General features: G+C 34.9%; 1 long non-coding RNA gene across 2 annotated transcripts in view; it reads left to right on the top strand.

Moving 5' to 3' along the window:
* The first annotated feature begins 2117 nt into the window (after positions 1-2117).
* LOC145716688 (uncharacterized) overlaps positions 2118-13970 on the top strand; it is a 368518-nt gene continuing 356665 nt past the window's right edge. The window contains exons 1-2 of one of the 2 annotated variants that reach the window (XR_014139488.1): positions 2118-2664; positions 10666-10786. This is a non-coding gene — a long non-coding RNA (uncharacterized LOC145716688). The remainder of the gene's footprint in view (positions 2665-10665; positions 10787-13970) is intronic. The other variant, XR_014139487.1, reaches the window with a different exon arrangement.

Raw genomic sequence — 13970 nt, forward strand, 5'->3', positions numbered from 1 at the left:
TAGAGTTTTTAATTCATTTTATAATTTCTATATCTGACTATACATGAATGGCCTCAGTAATAGGTAATTTGCTACCTTTTAAGGCAATCCATTGAAGCTATGGACAGTTATTTTAGAAACATGTGTCTTGAATTGAGCCTGTAATATATATATATCTTTTGGTAACCACCAACCATCAATTTTAATTCTACTCCTCAGGAACTATATAGTAGTCAATTCCATCTTCCACATGCCATCCTTTCAAATATATAAAGAGAACTATTATTGCCCCCAGCCACATCGTTAAGTATTTTCTTCTCCAGAAGAAATAGCTATTTCCTTCACCATTTACATCATGGTTTCAAGTGCCTTTACCATCACACTCATCTTCATCCTTTAAACTTCCAACCTTGTTTTCTGTACAAGCCACCATTCTTGGATAGTAGAGAAAAAAATAAAGGGGATTAACAATTATATATGAATTTAAGTCTTTGGACCTGAAATGATATTTGACATTCTAATCCCCATAATCTGTGAAAGTTACCTTATTTGGAAAAGAGGTCTTTGCAGATGTAATGAAATTTAAAGATCATGAGATAAGGACACCGTCCAGGATTAGGCCTGGGTGGGCCCCAAATCCAATGATAAGTGTTCTTATACACACAAAAGAAGACAAGGCATATGAAGATAAAGGCAGAGATTGAAGTGATACAGCAACAAACCAAGAATAATATGGAGCCACCACAGCTGGCAAAGAACAGAATTCCCTTGGGTTCTGAGAAAGCATCACTTTACCAACACCTTGATTTCCAAGTTCTAGGCTCCCGAACTATAAGAGGATAAATATCTGTCATTTTAAACCACCGAGTTTGTGATAATTTGTAATGGCAGACCTAGGAAACTAATGCAGGCCTTAATATCTAAAGCTTAGGGGATAGGAATACTTAAAGACATCATTAATCACTTTTGATTTTCTATAAGAAGTTTTAATGATCAGGTAATGTATCAGTTTAAACCAAGGGGCAAAAAAATTTCTTGATACCTGGAATATAAAGCTAATTTTTACCAGGTAATGATGTCAAATTTATTAATCTTTGTTTCTATTTGAACCTAGACCATCGATAAAGCTCTTAAAAGGGTGAATGATCAGAAGGATTGTCAGCACAGATTTAAAAAAAGGATTCTTAGGAACCCCCATAAGTGCAAATACAAAATTTATAAGCTTTACTCTTTTCCTTGAGAGAATTACTAGCCATTCAGGTAAGGGGGAGGCTGTAGATAGTCTATATCTTGATTTCTGGCAGGCATTTGGCAAAGTCACAATACTGTTTGGGGAAAAATGCAGGAAGGTAAACTGGATGATAGTAGAATTCATTATTTGATTTACAGAAGATGAAAATGTTAGCTAATGGTTCAATGGCAAGCAAGAAAGGGAACTTCAGGGATGCCAATGTCCTATATTTTGAACTTATCCTCTTCTACTATATTTTGGTGATTAAGGTAGATTGAAATCTTTCTGATTATAAAATTTATAGAGAATGCAACAGTTACCACATATACTGGAAAACATTTTAGGACTAAAACATATTAATAGGTTAAAAGAGTATATCTCCATTGTTTTTTTGGAATCCAACATCACAAGAGATGCTTTCTGGGCTTTCATGGCATGTATGGGGTGAAGTTCACTTTAGTTACATCTAGGTGTCTGGGCTTTTATCCCAGTCATACACAGAGCAGTTCTTTTATTTATTATATAGTGGTGCTATATGGTATTTCTTCTAACAAAAGGACTCACTCTGCTAAACAAATATGTATGAAAAATTAAAGGACAGAACAACTGACCCAAAGCAAACTTAAGAAATTTAATAAAATTGTAAAGACTTGTATTCAGCCATATATTTAATGAACACTGTTGGAGGAGGTCATCCAGATGATGTGACTTCCAGTTGACTCATGAGCTGGCCCTGAGCATTTGGAGGCTCCTACCTGCCTCCCCTGCCCAGGAATGTACATTTCACCCACCATTCCCACTTGGGAGCCATTTTCAAGGATGCAGCCTTGAGAGAACAATGTTGTTCATCTGGATGAAACACTGCAACTAAATCCAGTTAAGGCCTCTATATACACTTTTAAGATTCTGGCAGGTAAAGCAGAGATCCACCCATCTTGTGGTTACCTAATATTAGGCTTGCTTGTTAAACTTGCCACTTACCAATCTGTTCTGCTGCTTTCTTTGGCCTCTCCTTGCCCTCTGTGTTCAGGAGACAATTTGGGAACCAATAGACACTTACAAAACATTTACTGTGTGTCAGGCATTGTTCTAAGCATTTTACAAATTATAACTTATTACATTTTCAGTGCAATGAAAGGTAGGTACTATAATTACCCTCCTTTTACTGAGGAAACTGACACGGAGAGGTCAAGTAATTTGTCTCTGGTCACACCACTGATAAGATCACTTGAATAGTGGCTTCCTTGTGGTTAGTCAGTATCCTTCGTTGGCTCTTAAATATATTATAGGAACACAAGAAAGAGAATAGTTGACTTTTTGGAGCAGATCTGTGGTGATGATGGTGCCGCTTCCATTCTAGAACGTATTGTCAAGTTTGAAAAACCAAACTTAACAGGAGATATTCATTCACACACTGAAGCTCTTTCAAATGAGAGCATCCAGAGCAGTGACTGGTAAGTAAGTTATGCTATATCTGGGGTTCTTGAATGTAACAGGAGTATGGAGTCTGAATCAGAAAAAAAAATGCAAAGGCAAAAATAACATGTGCAAATATTTGATAGACTAAAGGTGGACTAGTAATTAGACACATCCTGTGCTGTGAGAAAGCAGAAATTAATCTGATGGGCAAAATTTTAAGGAGAATGTAGCCAGTAGAGTTCTCCTACAACTATTACAAGGCAGTGAATTCTGCTTCACATTTTGTGTTAGTGAATTCACTCACAGTGAATTTTCACCACACATTTTGTGTTAGTGAAAATTGGTGACCTACAGATGGAATTGTAGTGGGAAAGTTTTCAGTATTGTGTAGGAAGCTGGATTAGATAATCTGTAGGTTTCCTTTCAGACATTAGATTCTATATTTCTATGTTTATTTTTATGCAGGCATGCTGAGAAATTGACATAGCAATCAATGAGAGTTGTTGCTTGAATAAATATTTAAAAGTCAAGCCCATGTTTCTCAGGTATTCTATTGTATCTCCTTTTTCCACCACTTTTCAAATGTGCATTTCAAAACTGAAAAATCCACAAAAGCAATTTCTTTCTAATTGCATAATTGCTGCATTTTGGTATAGCACTAGTAGAAAAAAAATGGCTTGACATTCTGAGATTTCAATAAAAAATTACTTAATAAAGAACCCAGACTCAAATAACTGTTTACTTATAAACTGGAATTTACTGAAAACCTCAAACACTGTTTCCCCCTTACTACTGCCACATAATTAAATAATTTCACAATTAATTACTTTCAGGAGAGATAATTTGTTTTCATTAAAATATGTAAATATGCATCCCTTGCTGTGCTTTTTTTTTCTTAATGTTTTTTCACTCACTGTTGTGATAGTGCTCCATGATAAAGGGTTTCACCAGAGGCTTCAGATTGCAGCCTAAAGATTTATCCGTCAGTCCTAGAGAGCACTTTTCCCCCACAGCGTGGTCTCCTCTGCCCCAGTTAGCCACAGTACAGTTTCAGAGCAACCACAAAGGTTAATGTTTTGCTCTCTGTTTCTGCATTTGTGTCCTGTAGTCTTCACTTTGAGGCTCCAGTTTATGACATCATTGATAGATTAGTATGTTGGATATAGAAAATAGAAAATCTAAAGAACCAATCCATCAGGAGTAAGGGGAGAAACCACACATAATACCACACACACACACACACACACACACACGACAACAATCCCACTACTACCACCACCACACACAAAACCTTGCATTTTAGATTATTTAGATAAGATTGGGATCAAAAAAGGATCTAATGACATCAAAGCAATAGACATCGGGTGCCCACTATGTTCAGGGAACTGTGCGTACAATTGTGAGGCATGAAACATGCAACTAGAAAAAGTCCCTTTAAAGGGATTTGTATTTCTTATCAAAACCATATTTAGAATCTACTGGATTTGCACTAGAAAGTATATTTATGTAGGGAAAGGCAACAGGACGAAGCAGTTTTCACTATATGTCTGAGTGTCACCTTTAAGTAGTGCTACAATCATCACATCAGATTATGGAAGGCAGAGCAAAAAGCAGAATTTCTCAGGCGCCTGGGTGGCTCATTCCGTTAAGCGTCTGCCTTCGGCTCAGGTCATGATCCCAGGGTCCTGGGATCGAGCCCTGCATCGGGCTCCTTGCTCGGCGGGAAGCCTGCTTCTCCCTTTCCCACTCCCCCTGCTGTGTTCCCTCTCTCGCTGTCTCTCTCTCTCTCTGTCAAATAAATAAATAAAATCTTAAAAAAAAAAACAAAAACAAAATTTCTCTTGGCTCACCCCTGCCTAATGAGACAAATTATGGTATTCAAAAAGACTACTAATCGATGCTGTAGAGGCAATAAACATGGGGAGTACAAGCGGCCTAAACCCAGAGATTCAAAGTTAAAAATTCAGATCTTACTATAGAGTGATTACTCCCAGTGGCTGAGTTCCTGAGAAATGTCTACCTCTGAAGAGTCAAAGTGACTTGCCAGGCAGTCTTTTTTAGGCTTTTTAGCTCATCTAGATATCAGTTGATTAAAGAAGAGACAGAGGCGGGGGCACCTGGGTGGCTCAGTGTGTTGGGCAAACTGGGTCTTGGTTTCAGGGTCTTGGTTGGTCTCAGGGTCGTGAGTTCGGACCTGGTGTTGGGCTTCACGTTCAGTGTGGAGCCTACTTAAAAAAAATTTGGGGCCTGGGTGGCTCAGTTGGTTAAGCGTCTACCTTCGGCTCAGGTCATGATCCCAGCTTCCTGGGATAAAGCCCTGCATCCAGTTCCCTGCTCAGTGGGGAGCCTGCTTCTCCCTCTGCCCCTGCTGCTCCCCTTGCTTGTGCTCTCTCTCTCTCTCAAATAAATAAATAAAATCTTAAAAAAAAAAAGAGAGAGGTCCAAGGGGTGTATAGTACCATCACTAAAGACATGTTCAGGTGTATATGTAGTAGCTACAGGATCACTACTTGTCTTTTTCTTGGAAACCACCTCTCCTTGTTTTTATTATAAGGAAAGGAATGGCTTCTTGGTGGGCTTGCTACTTACTCCTTAAACATATACATACATGCAAACTTACAAGAGAAACATTTCTCTAGGAAACAAAATAATCTTTGTTTTGGTGAGGCTTTCTTCTTGGATGATTGATTACACTCATTTGGAAAAAGTGGCTTAGCTATTGGCTATTCCATACTGGAATCACAGCTTTCTGGCCTTTAATATTTTTGTGCCCACAAAAATAATTCTCTAAAATTGAAAAGGAAGGGTAAGTTGAAATACAAATATAATAAAATGGTATTTGATCAAAAAGATAAAAATCTTGAAAAGGAATTAAGTATCATTCATATAGAAGGGTTTGTTATTATCAGGTGTTGAAATGACTACATATTACCAAAAACTGATTTTTTTTAGAGATTTTATATTTAAGAAGAACTGGCCATATTAGACAGGGGAAAACATGATATTAGAGAAGATGCTATACTTCTAAGTGCAAAACAAGTAAATGAAGACCTTTAGCTTTTCGTGCCTTGTTTTTGTTTTTTGTTTTTTTTGGTTTACATGGAACTATTTTTAAGGAGCCTAATCATTTGATGTTTTCTAATTTGTTTTCCAAGGCCCCTTTCCAGGGTTAAGCCCTCTATCCCCAGGCCTTTAAAATGAAATGCTAACAGACCATTAACTGCAGTGGCACTCGGAGGCCTCTCCATTAGAGCCTCTGCTTTGTTAATTAAAGACACGCCATCAAGGCTGCAAGGGTCTGAATCATGACCTACCTTTTGAGATCAGTTTGCAAATGTCTCTTGGCTACTTTATGTGCAACTTAACTTTCAAATAAAAGCCAAGAAATAATGAAAACCTTTCTCTTTCCACAACATCTACAAGAATATATAGTGTATCTGAAAATGGAACAAAGAGGAGCCTCATTTATCTCCTATCATTAAGGAAGATAATGCTATGAGATAAATGGTTCTGGAAAAAGGCAGCAGCAGCCTTTCTCAGTTAATTATTTGAATGGGAATATCTCATACTATAGCATACTATATGTTTCCTATATTTTTAGTCATTCCTTTTTGTTGTGAAATAACACATTTATAGAATGCATAAAATACAAATGTATAGTTCAATAAAATATCATAAATATAGTCTTCTCTAACAAGTCCCTTTCCCTGCCATTCAGGACATAGAGCAATGCCAGGAAAACTCCTGAAAGGAATTTCTACTCTGACTTGTATGGTAATCACTTCCTTACTGTTATTGTTTTATTTTGACCACTTAGTTATGCATTTAAAAAAAACACCTGTTATTGTTGGTCAGTTTCTTTAGTATTTTATAAAAGTATTCAGAGATGGGGCACCTGGGTGGCTCAGTCAGTTAAGCATCGGCCTTAGGCTCAGGTCGTGATCCCAGGGCTGGGATCGAGCCCCACATTGGGCTCCCTGATCAGTGAGGAGTCTGTTACTCCCTCTCCCTTTGCCCCTCCCCCTGCACTTGTGCTCTGTCTCTCACTTTCTCTCTCTCAAATAAATAAATAAAATCTTTAAAAAAAAAAGTATTCAGAGATTAAGGATTTATTTGTGCCTAATTTCTTTTAGTCCACATTATGATTTTTGAATTTTTCTTATTGTTGTATATAATTGTACTTAATTCTTTTTATTGCTGTTTAGTGCTCCACAATATGAACATATCATATTTTATTTGTACATAATACCACTGGTAAACATTTTGACTGTTTCCAAGTTCTATTAAAACACTGTTCTTAATAAACATTTTTGTTTATGTATGCATGCGTATCTGTTATTCTATTATGTATACCTGTGGGTGGAATTGCTGATTTGCAGGGTAGATACTAAAAAATGGTTTTCCAAAGAGGTTATAGCAATTTTCACTCTTACTAATAATGTATGAGCCTTCCATTGTAACATATTCCAGTCAACTTTTGGTATTTTCACATTTCTTCATTTTATCTAATCTGGATGGTGAACAGTGGTATCTCATGATTTAAATTGCACTTCCATTGTTATTATTGAATTGGAACAGCCTTTCATATATTTATTGATCATTCAGATCTTTTCTTTTGTTGAATGTTTGTTGAAGTCTTTTGTCCATTTTTCTATTTGTCTTCCCATCTCTGTTTTATTGATTTGTACACATTCTTTCTAGATTTTGGATGAGCCTTTTGCAAGGTATTTGTATTACAAATATTCTTTCACTTTACATGGCTTAACATTTACTCTCTTAAAGGTATCTTTTGGTAAACTAAAGTTCTTAACTTTCGTGTAGTCAAATTTCTTAGTAATTTTTTTATATGTTTAGTGATTTGGCTATCTTTTTTAAGCTATTTTTCCATCCTGAAGTCATGAGGGTCTCTTATTTTCTAAAAGACTTCTTATGTTGTTTTCTAAAAGCTTCTTAGTTTACATGGTTAGGTCTGTAATCTACAAGGCAGTGATATTTTTATTGATGTGAAATACAAATAGAGTGTCTGAATTTTATTTTTTCATATATAAATATCCCTAGCAATATTTATTGAGAGTGCTGTTCTTCTTCTTGCTCTATCATGTCACTATGTCAAAAATCAAAAGTTCATATGTGCATGGGTTTTTACAAAACCATGCTATATTATTTGTCTATACAACAATACCATACTATCTTAGCTACTATACATCAAGTGTTGCCACATTATTCTCCTACCATGTCTTGGCCCTTTACATTTTTCATGCAAATTTCAAAATCAGTCTTTCATGTGCCAAAAATAAAGTGATGTCGGAACTTTGGAGATTGCACTGAATTTGAATAAAATTCCACATGGATAGCATTAGTCTTCCAATCTCTGATCATATCATATTTCTCCATTTATCTAGGTTTTTGCTAATATCTCTCATTTTTAGGTATTAATGACCTTGTAAATATTTCATTAGACTTATTCCTAGGTAATTGAATTTTTGATCTATAAAAATGACATATATATGTATAGATAGGTAGATAGTTATTTAATTTTATTTTTCTAAATATTTTCATTGGTATTTAAAAATAAAGTTGACTTTTGTATTTTGAGTTTATATCCAGCAATCATACCATATTATTGTATTTATTCCAATAGTTTATCCATAGATTCTTTTGGATTTTCTACATGTGACATTGTATCATCTGTGAATATCATTTGTGAATAATGACAATTTTCTCTTCCCCAAAAATCCAATTTTATAACATTTGTCTGTCTGTCCATCAATCTATCTATCATCCATCCATTTATCATCCACCCATAATGCATTGCTGTATGTATTGGCGAGGGTCTCTTTCGACACAAAAGTGATAGAAGTAGACATATTTTTCTTAACCTCAAGCTCCAGGGGAAAGCTTTCCACATTTTACCAGGAGTTACAGAGTTGACTGTTTTTTTAGGTAGCCTTTATGAGACTATGTTAATTCTCATTCTTCCCTTCTATTCCTAGTTTCCTATATATTTAAAGCATGACTAAATGTTGAATTGTATTAAAACATTTTCTTCATCTGCTGAGGTAGTGGTTTTATTTTTCTCCCATAACCTGTTAATATAGGTAATTGCATATCTAATGTTAAACCACACTTACCTTCCTTATTAAACCCACATTGGTGATGATATATATCAAGTTTTGTCTTCTTACATTCAGTTTGCTAAGTGCACCTGAAATTTTTGCATATAAATTTTCATTCATGTAATTTTCCTGTAATTTTCTTCTTTTATATTCTCCCTGTCTAATTTTGGTATCAAGGTCATGTAAGACTTACATAATAGGTCGGGAAGTATTCCATCTTTTTCTGTATTCTGAAGAACATGTGTATGATTGAAACTCTTTCTTAAATGTTTGTTAGAAACTATTTGTAAAGCCATCTAGACAGTTTTCTTTGGAAGAATGTTTTTAATTACTGAGTCAGTTGTTTTAATGGTCATAGGACTATTCATAGAACTACTCTTTGTTCCACTATACTGTTTATTTTTCTAGAAATTTGTCCATTTTAACTGGATTTCTAAAAATGTTGACATTTTTTTCATATCTCCTTTGTTTAATAGTTAGCAGCATCTGTGGTGATTTTTTCAGCCCTGGTATCTATTTTTATGCCTTCTTTTTTTTTCCTCTTGGTATTTATCCATTATGTCTTTGCAGAGTTCCAACTTTTTCTTTGCTAATTCAGTTTTTTTTATTATGATGTCTCTCTATTTCATATAACTGCTATTAGTTTTATCATTTAGTTTGCTTGAATTTATTTAGGTTGTGTTGCCATTCTTTTTCTAATTTATTTAGATTGACGCTTAGCTCATTAACAACCTTTCTTTCCTATGAATGGATTCGAGGCTTTACTCATCATAGCCAAAACCCAAACACAATTAAAATGCCTATAAACAGGAGATGCAATAAACATATCCTGGCATATTCACACAATGGAGTATTACTCAACATTGAAAAGAGTGAACTGCTGATACCTGCAACAGCGTGCATGAACATCAAACAAATTATGCTGAATGAAAGAAGCTGGACAAGAACCAGAATAAATACATGTGATTTTATTCATGTGAAGTTCATGAACAGGCTGAACTAATCTGAGGTGATAGGAATCAAGGCAAAGGTTGCCCATCAAATGTTCCCCTATCTTGATTGTGGTGGTGGTTGTATGGATTTATGCAATTATCACAACTCATGGAAGTTTACATTTGAAGTCAGTGTCTGGCAGTGTAAGAAAAATTTTACCTCCATAAAAATTATTTTTAAATAAAGAACATAAATTTATATTATGTTATAGTAATGTGATGCCCACAAGAGTTACTCAAATGTATAATGCTGTCTTCTCTCACTTGTAACTTTTTATCAATATTAAGGCACTGTCCTATATCTTAATTTGTTGTTTTTGATTTGTGATGCAGTAAGAAATAGGAATTTCGGTATGGGAATTTAGGTGAAAGAGTTTTAGGGTCTGAATGGCTTTCTTGTGTATAAAATTAATGGATTTTAGTAAATGAATGATTTTTGGTATGTATTTAATGAATTATACTTCTTATTTACTAACATGTAGGTTCTTTATTATAATCCAGAAAAGTATGATTGCCTAATAAGATGGACAAATGAATCACTATACATCTGGCAATGTGCCCATATGAAATATATGTTTTGTTTAATAAAAACAAAAACAGCATAAATAAGGCTGGGTATTATGTGCCTAAGATGGTTTGAAAACATTCATCAGACTGGAAGATTTGGTTTTCTAATCTGTTAGATACTTTTTTTTTTAAATTTTTTGTAAAGATTTTATTTATTTGACAGAGAGAGACACAGCGAGAGAGGGAACACAAGCAGGGGGAGTGGGAGAGGGAGAAGCAGGCTTCCGCCGAGCAGGGAGCCTGATGCAGGGCTTGGTCCCAGGACCCTGGGATCATAACCCGAGCCAAAGGCAGACGCTTAACGACTGAGCCACCCAGGCGCCCTTCTGTTAGATACCCTTAACACCTTTTCCTCTTCCAGGTCAAGAAGATCTGTGCCTCAGTTCCCAACTCCTTTGAATTCAATAGGGGAATGTCCTGAAGTCCCAATCAGATATGACTGGATATTTTTCATCTTCATCAAGACATTTGTCTGCTTCAAGGTACTTTAACAGTTCTATTTGTCTCCTAGGGGGTCTTGTCTTTTAAGAGATGTTTGTGTTGGGGTCTCTGAGGTGACAGAGAGGGCCAGAACCAATTCTTTGATCTGTTTTGTGTTTCTGTACTCACCAGTGCCAAGGTAGCATCATTGTGATTCTGGTTTCAAAATGTAAGTTAGTACTCTGGGTTTTTTGGCTTGTTGGTTTGTTTTTGATAGGTTCCTTTATGTAAAGGGCTCTAGGTTTGAACTTACCTTAACAAATCCTTTCTCCAATCCTGGAGTCCAATTCTAGCCTTCAGGAATGGAATCCAAAAACTGCACTTTGTAGTAAGTCAGCAATTTCTTAGCTTATACTCTACCCCAAGTGCTGATGTGACCTTGCCATTTTACCTCTCTGAGACAAGATTTCCAAGTGAGGAAACTGAATAAAATAATTGTTATGGTAACTTCTTTCACAGCCATGTACGTTCTCTACCCTAAAGGTTCTTGCAGGTGTAATGGGCTCTTGGAAGCTCTCCTGTCCAGACCTAGCCTAAGGTTAAAACTGGCTAAGAACACAAGAAATTAGATTCATTTGCTGTGAAGGGATTTTCACATGTCAGCATTTTCTATTACTTTGTCATTGATTTCTAATGCATTCCCAGAATGACTTGTTTTTTTTCTTGAGCAAAGAAGAAAAATGAAAATAGGAAAGAAAAAAAAAAAACCTTGATATTCATTATTATGCAGCTTTTGCTTTGCAAAACACAATTTATAGCCAAAAGTCTCCTTTTTTGTATTACGTGCCACTTCAGATGTCCAATGCTAAACAGAACGTGCTATAAAAATGTCTGTCCTCGTTCAGAAAGATTCAGATGCTTGACAATAAAGTGAGAAACAGTTACACATGTAACCTTGGTGCCACTTTCATGGAATATGTATTTGTGAATGATCCTATTCTTAGCCCAGTTTTGCGGTTGTATTATTTCCAATTGTGGATGCTGGGACTCTGGTAGCACATCTTCCTATAGGGGCTTACATGTCATTGTCAGTGTTTTACCTCCCATCTTTCCTTGCATCTACCCACATCCTGCTTTCACTTTGCTTCAAGTCTCTTGATTCTCTTTCATATTATATCATGTGTAACAGTAATGTTAAGTGGTTTAGATAGATGTAAATTGTAATCTATTTTTAATATCTGGTTGATCAGATAGCTCTTGACTGGTTCTGATTTGACAAATAGAAAAAGAGAGACAGCTATTAAAAAAAAGATATTTTGGGGATGAAAGGGGAAATTTGAATATGAACTATTAGACTATATGAGGATATTATCATTAATTTATTAAGTGATTGTGATATTATGATTTTTTAGGAGAATGTCTTTAGTTTTTGTAGAGGCATGCTGAAATATTTATTAGGAGAGTGTTAGGATTTCTGAAATGTACTTTAACATTATTTATAAAGAGAGAGAAAAAACACAGATATGGCCAAGTATTAATAACTGTATAATTTAAGTGGGAGATATGTCTGTCCATTATACTATTCTTTCCACTTTTCTATATTATTTGAAAATATTCTACCAAAAAAGTCAGGGTTGGGGGAAACCACATAACTGAATCACTTATTCCCTTATAAATCTTGAGAATTTTGACTGGCATCAGCTAAATGAGAATGGTCCTTCAGATAGTCCAAAAGGGATTGTTTTCCAAAAGAAAAGAAAACTAAAGTGAAAGAATAATGATGTCAGTGTAACTAGACCTCAGAAGTCACTAGTGGCCTGAATTGGACCCACAAGTGTGGCTTCTTTGGTCTGCTTAGCATCCATAAAATTTTTGCATCCAAATCCAAATCCCAGTGTGTTACATATACATTGTGATTGCTCATTCTTTCTGATGAATTGTCCCATGTATCATTATGAAATATCCCTTATAATCTCTACCAAGAGTCTTTTTCATAGTTTACTTTGATATTAATTTAGCTATGCTAACTTTATTATGATCATTATTTTCATTTATTCTCTTTTAACATACATTGGGATCTTTACATTTAAAGTAGGTTTCTTATAGATAGCATGTAATTGGGTCTTGCATTTTTATCAGTATAACTGTCTCTGCCTTTTCATTAGAATGTTTAGTATAGTTACATTTAATGTGCTTATTAATATATTTGAATTTATGTCAATATGTCCCTTCTGGGTTATGTGTGTGTGTGTGTGTGTGTGTGTGTGGTTGTTATTATCTGTTACTCATTTACTGATTTCTTTTTGGCTAATTAATTTTTGGTTAATTCTTTATGGTTAAGTGATTTTCTGTTAGTATTCAGTTTTTTTCTTCTGCTGAATTTTTAGCTGGTTTTTAATTCTAGATCATAGGTTGGCAAACTTTTTCTTCAAAGGGCTGGGTAGTAAATATTTTAGTTTTCCTGGAGGCTGCATAAGGTCTCTGTTGCACATTCCTTTTATTTATTTGCTGGTTTATTTTCTGACCATTAAAAAAATTTTTAAATATCATATGCTTATGGACCATACTAAAACAGGTAGCAAGCCAGATTTGCACTGTAAGCAGTAGTTTGTCGACCCAAATATGTATCATTAATTTATAAATGCTATTTATAGTCGATATTGTACCACTTCATACTTAGCACTTTCCACTTGCCACCTGCCGTTTGCAACATCTCCTTTCATGAATGTAATAATCTCACTACAGTAGGTTTCCATTTACCTGCCCCCCCTTTACAAGTAGCTCTTTATGCTCTTGGTGTCATATTATTTACTTCTACATCAGTTATAAACACCACTTTACAGTGTCATTATTCTTACCCTACATATTTTTAGGAAATTGTGAGAAATAAAATAAAAAGCATTTGTATTTCTTTTCATAACTCATATTTCTGGTGCTCTTCTTTCTCTCCTATAGATAGGTGAGAGCTTCCATTTGGTATCATTTTTATTCAGCCTAAAGAACATTTATTACCTTTTCTGTAGTACATGTCTGCTAACAACAAATACCTTAGTTTTTGTTTACTTGAAATGTATTTTTTTCACTCCTGCCTTTAAAGACCATTTTTTTGCTGGGTAAGGAATTCTAAGAGAACAGTATCTTTCTTTTTTTTAGCTCTTTAAAAATATAATCTTATCTAATTCTGGCTTTATATTTTGGATAAAAAGTGAACCATAATTCATATTATATGCCCCTGTGAGTAATGAG

This window comes from Leptonychotes weddellii, chromosome 13, assembly GCF_054177405.1.
Source record: "Leptonychotes weddellii isolate Sample4059 chromosome 13, ASM5417740v2, whole genome shotgun sequence".
Classification (NCBI taxonomy): Eukaryota; Metazoa; Chordata; class Mammalia; order Carnivora; family Phocidae; genus Leptonychotes; species Leptonychotes weddellii.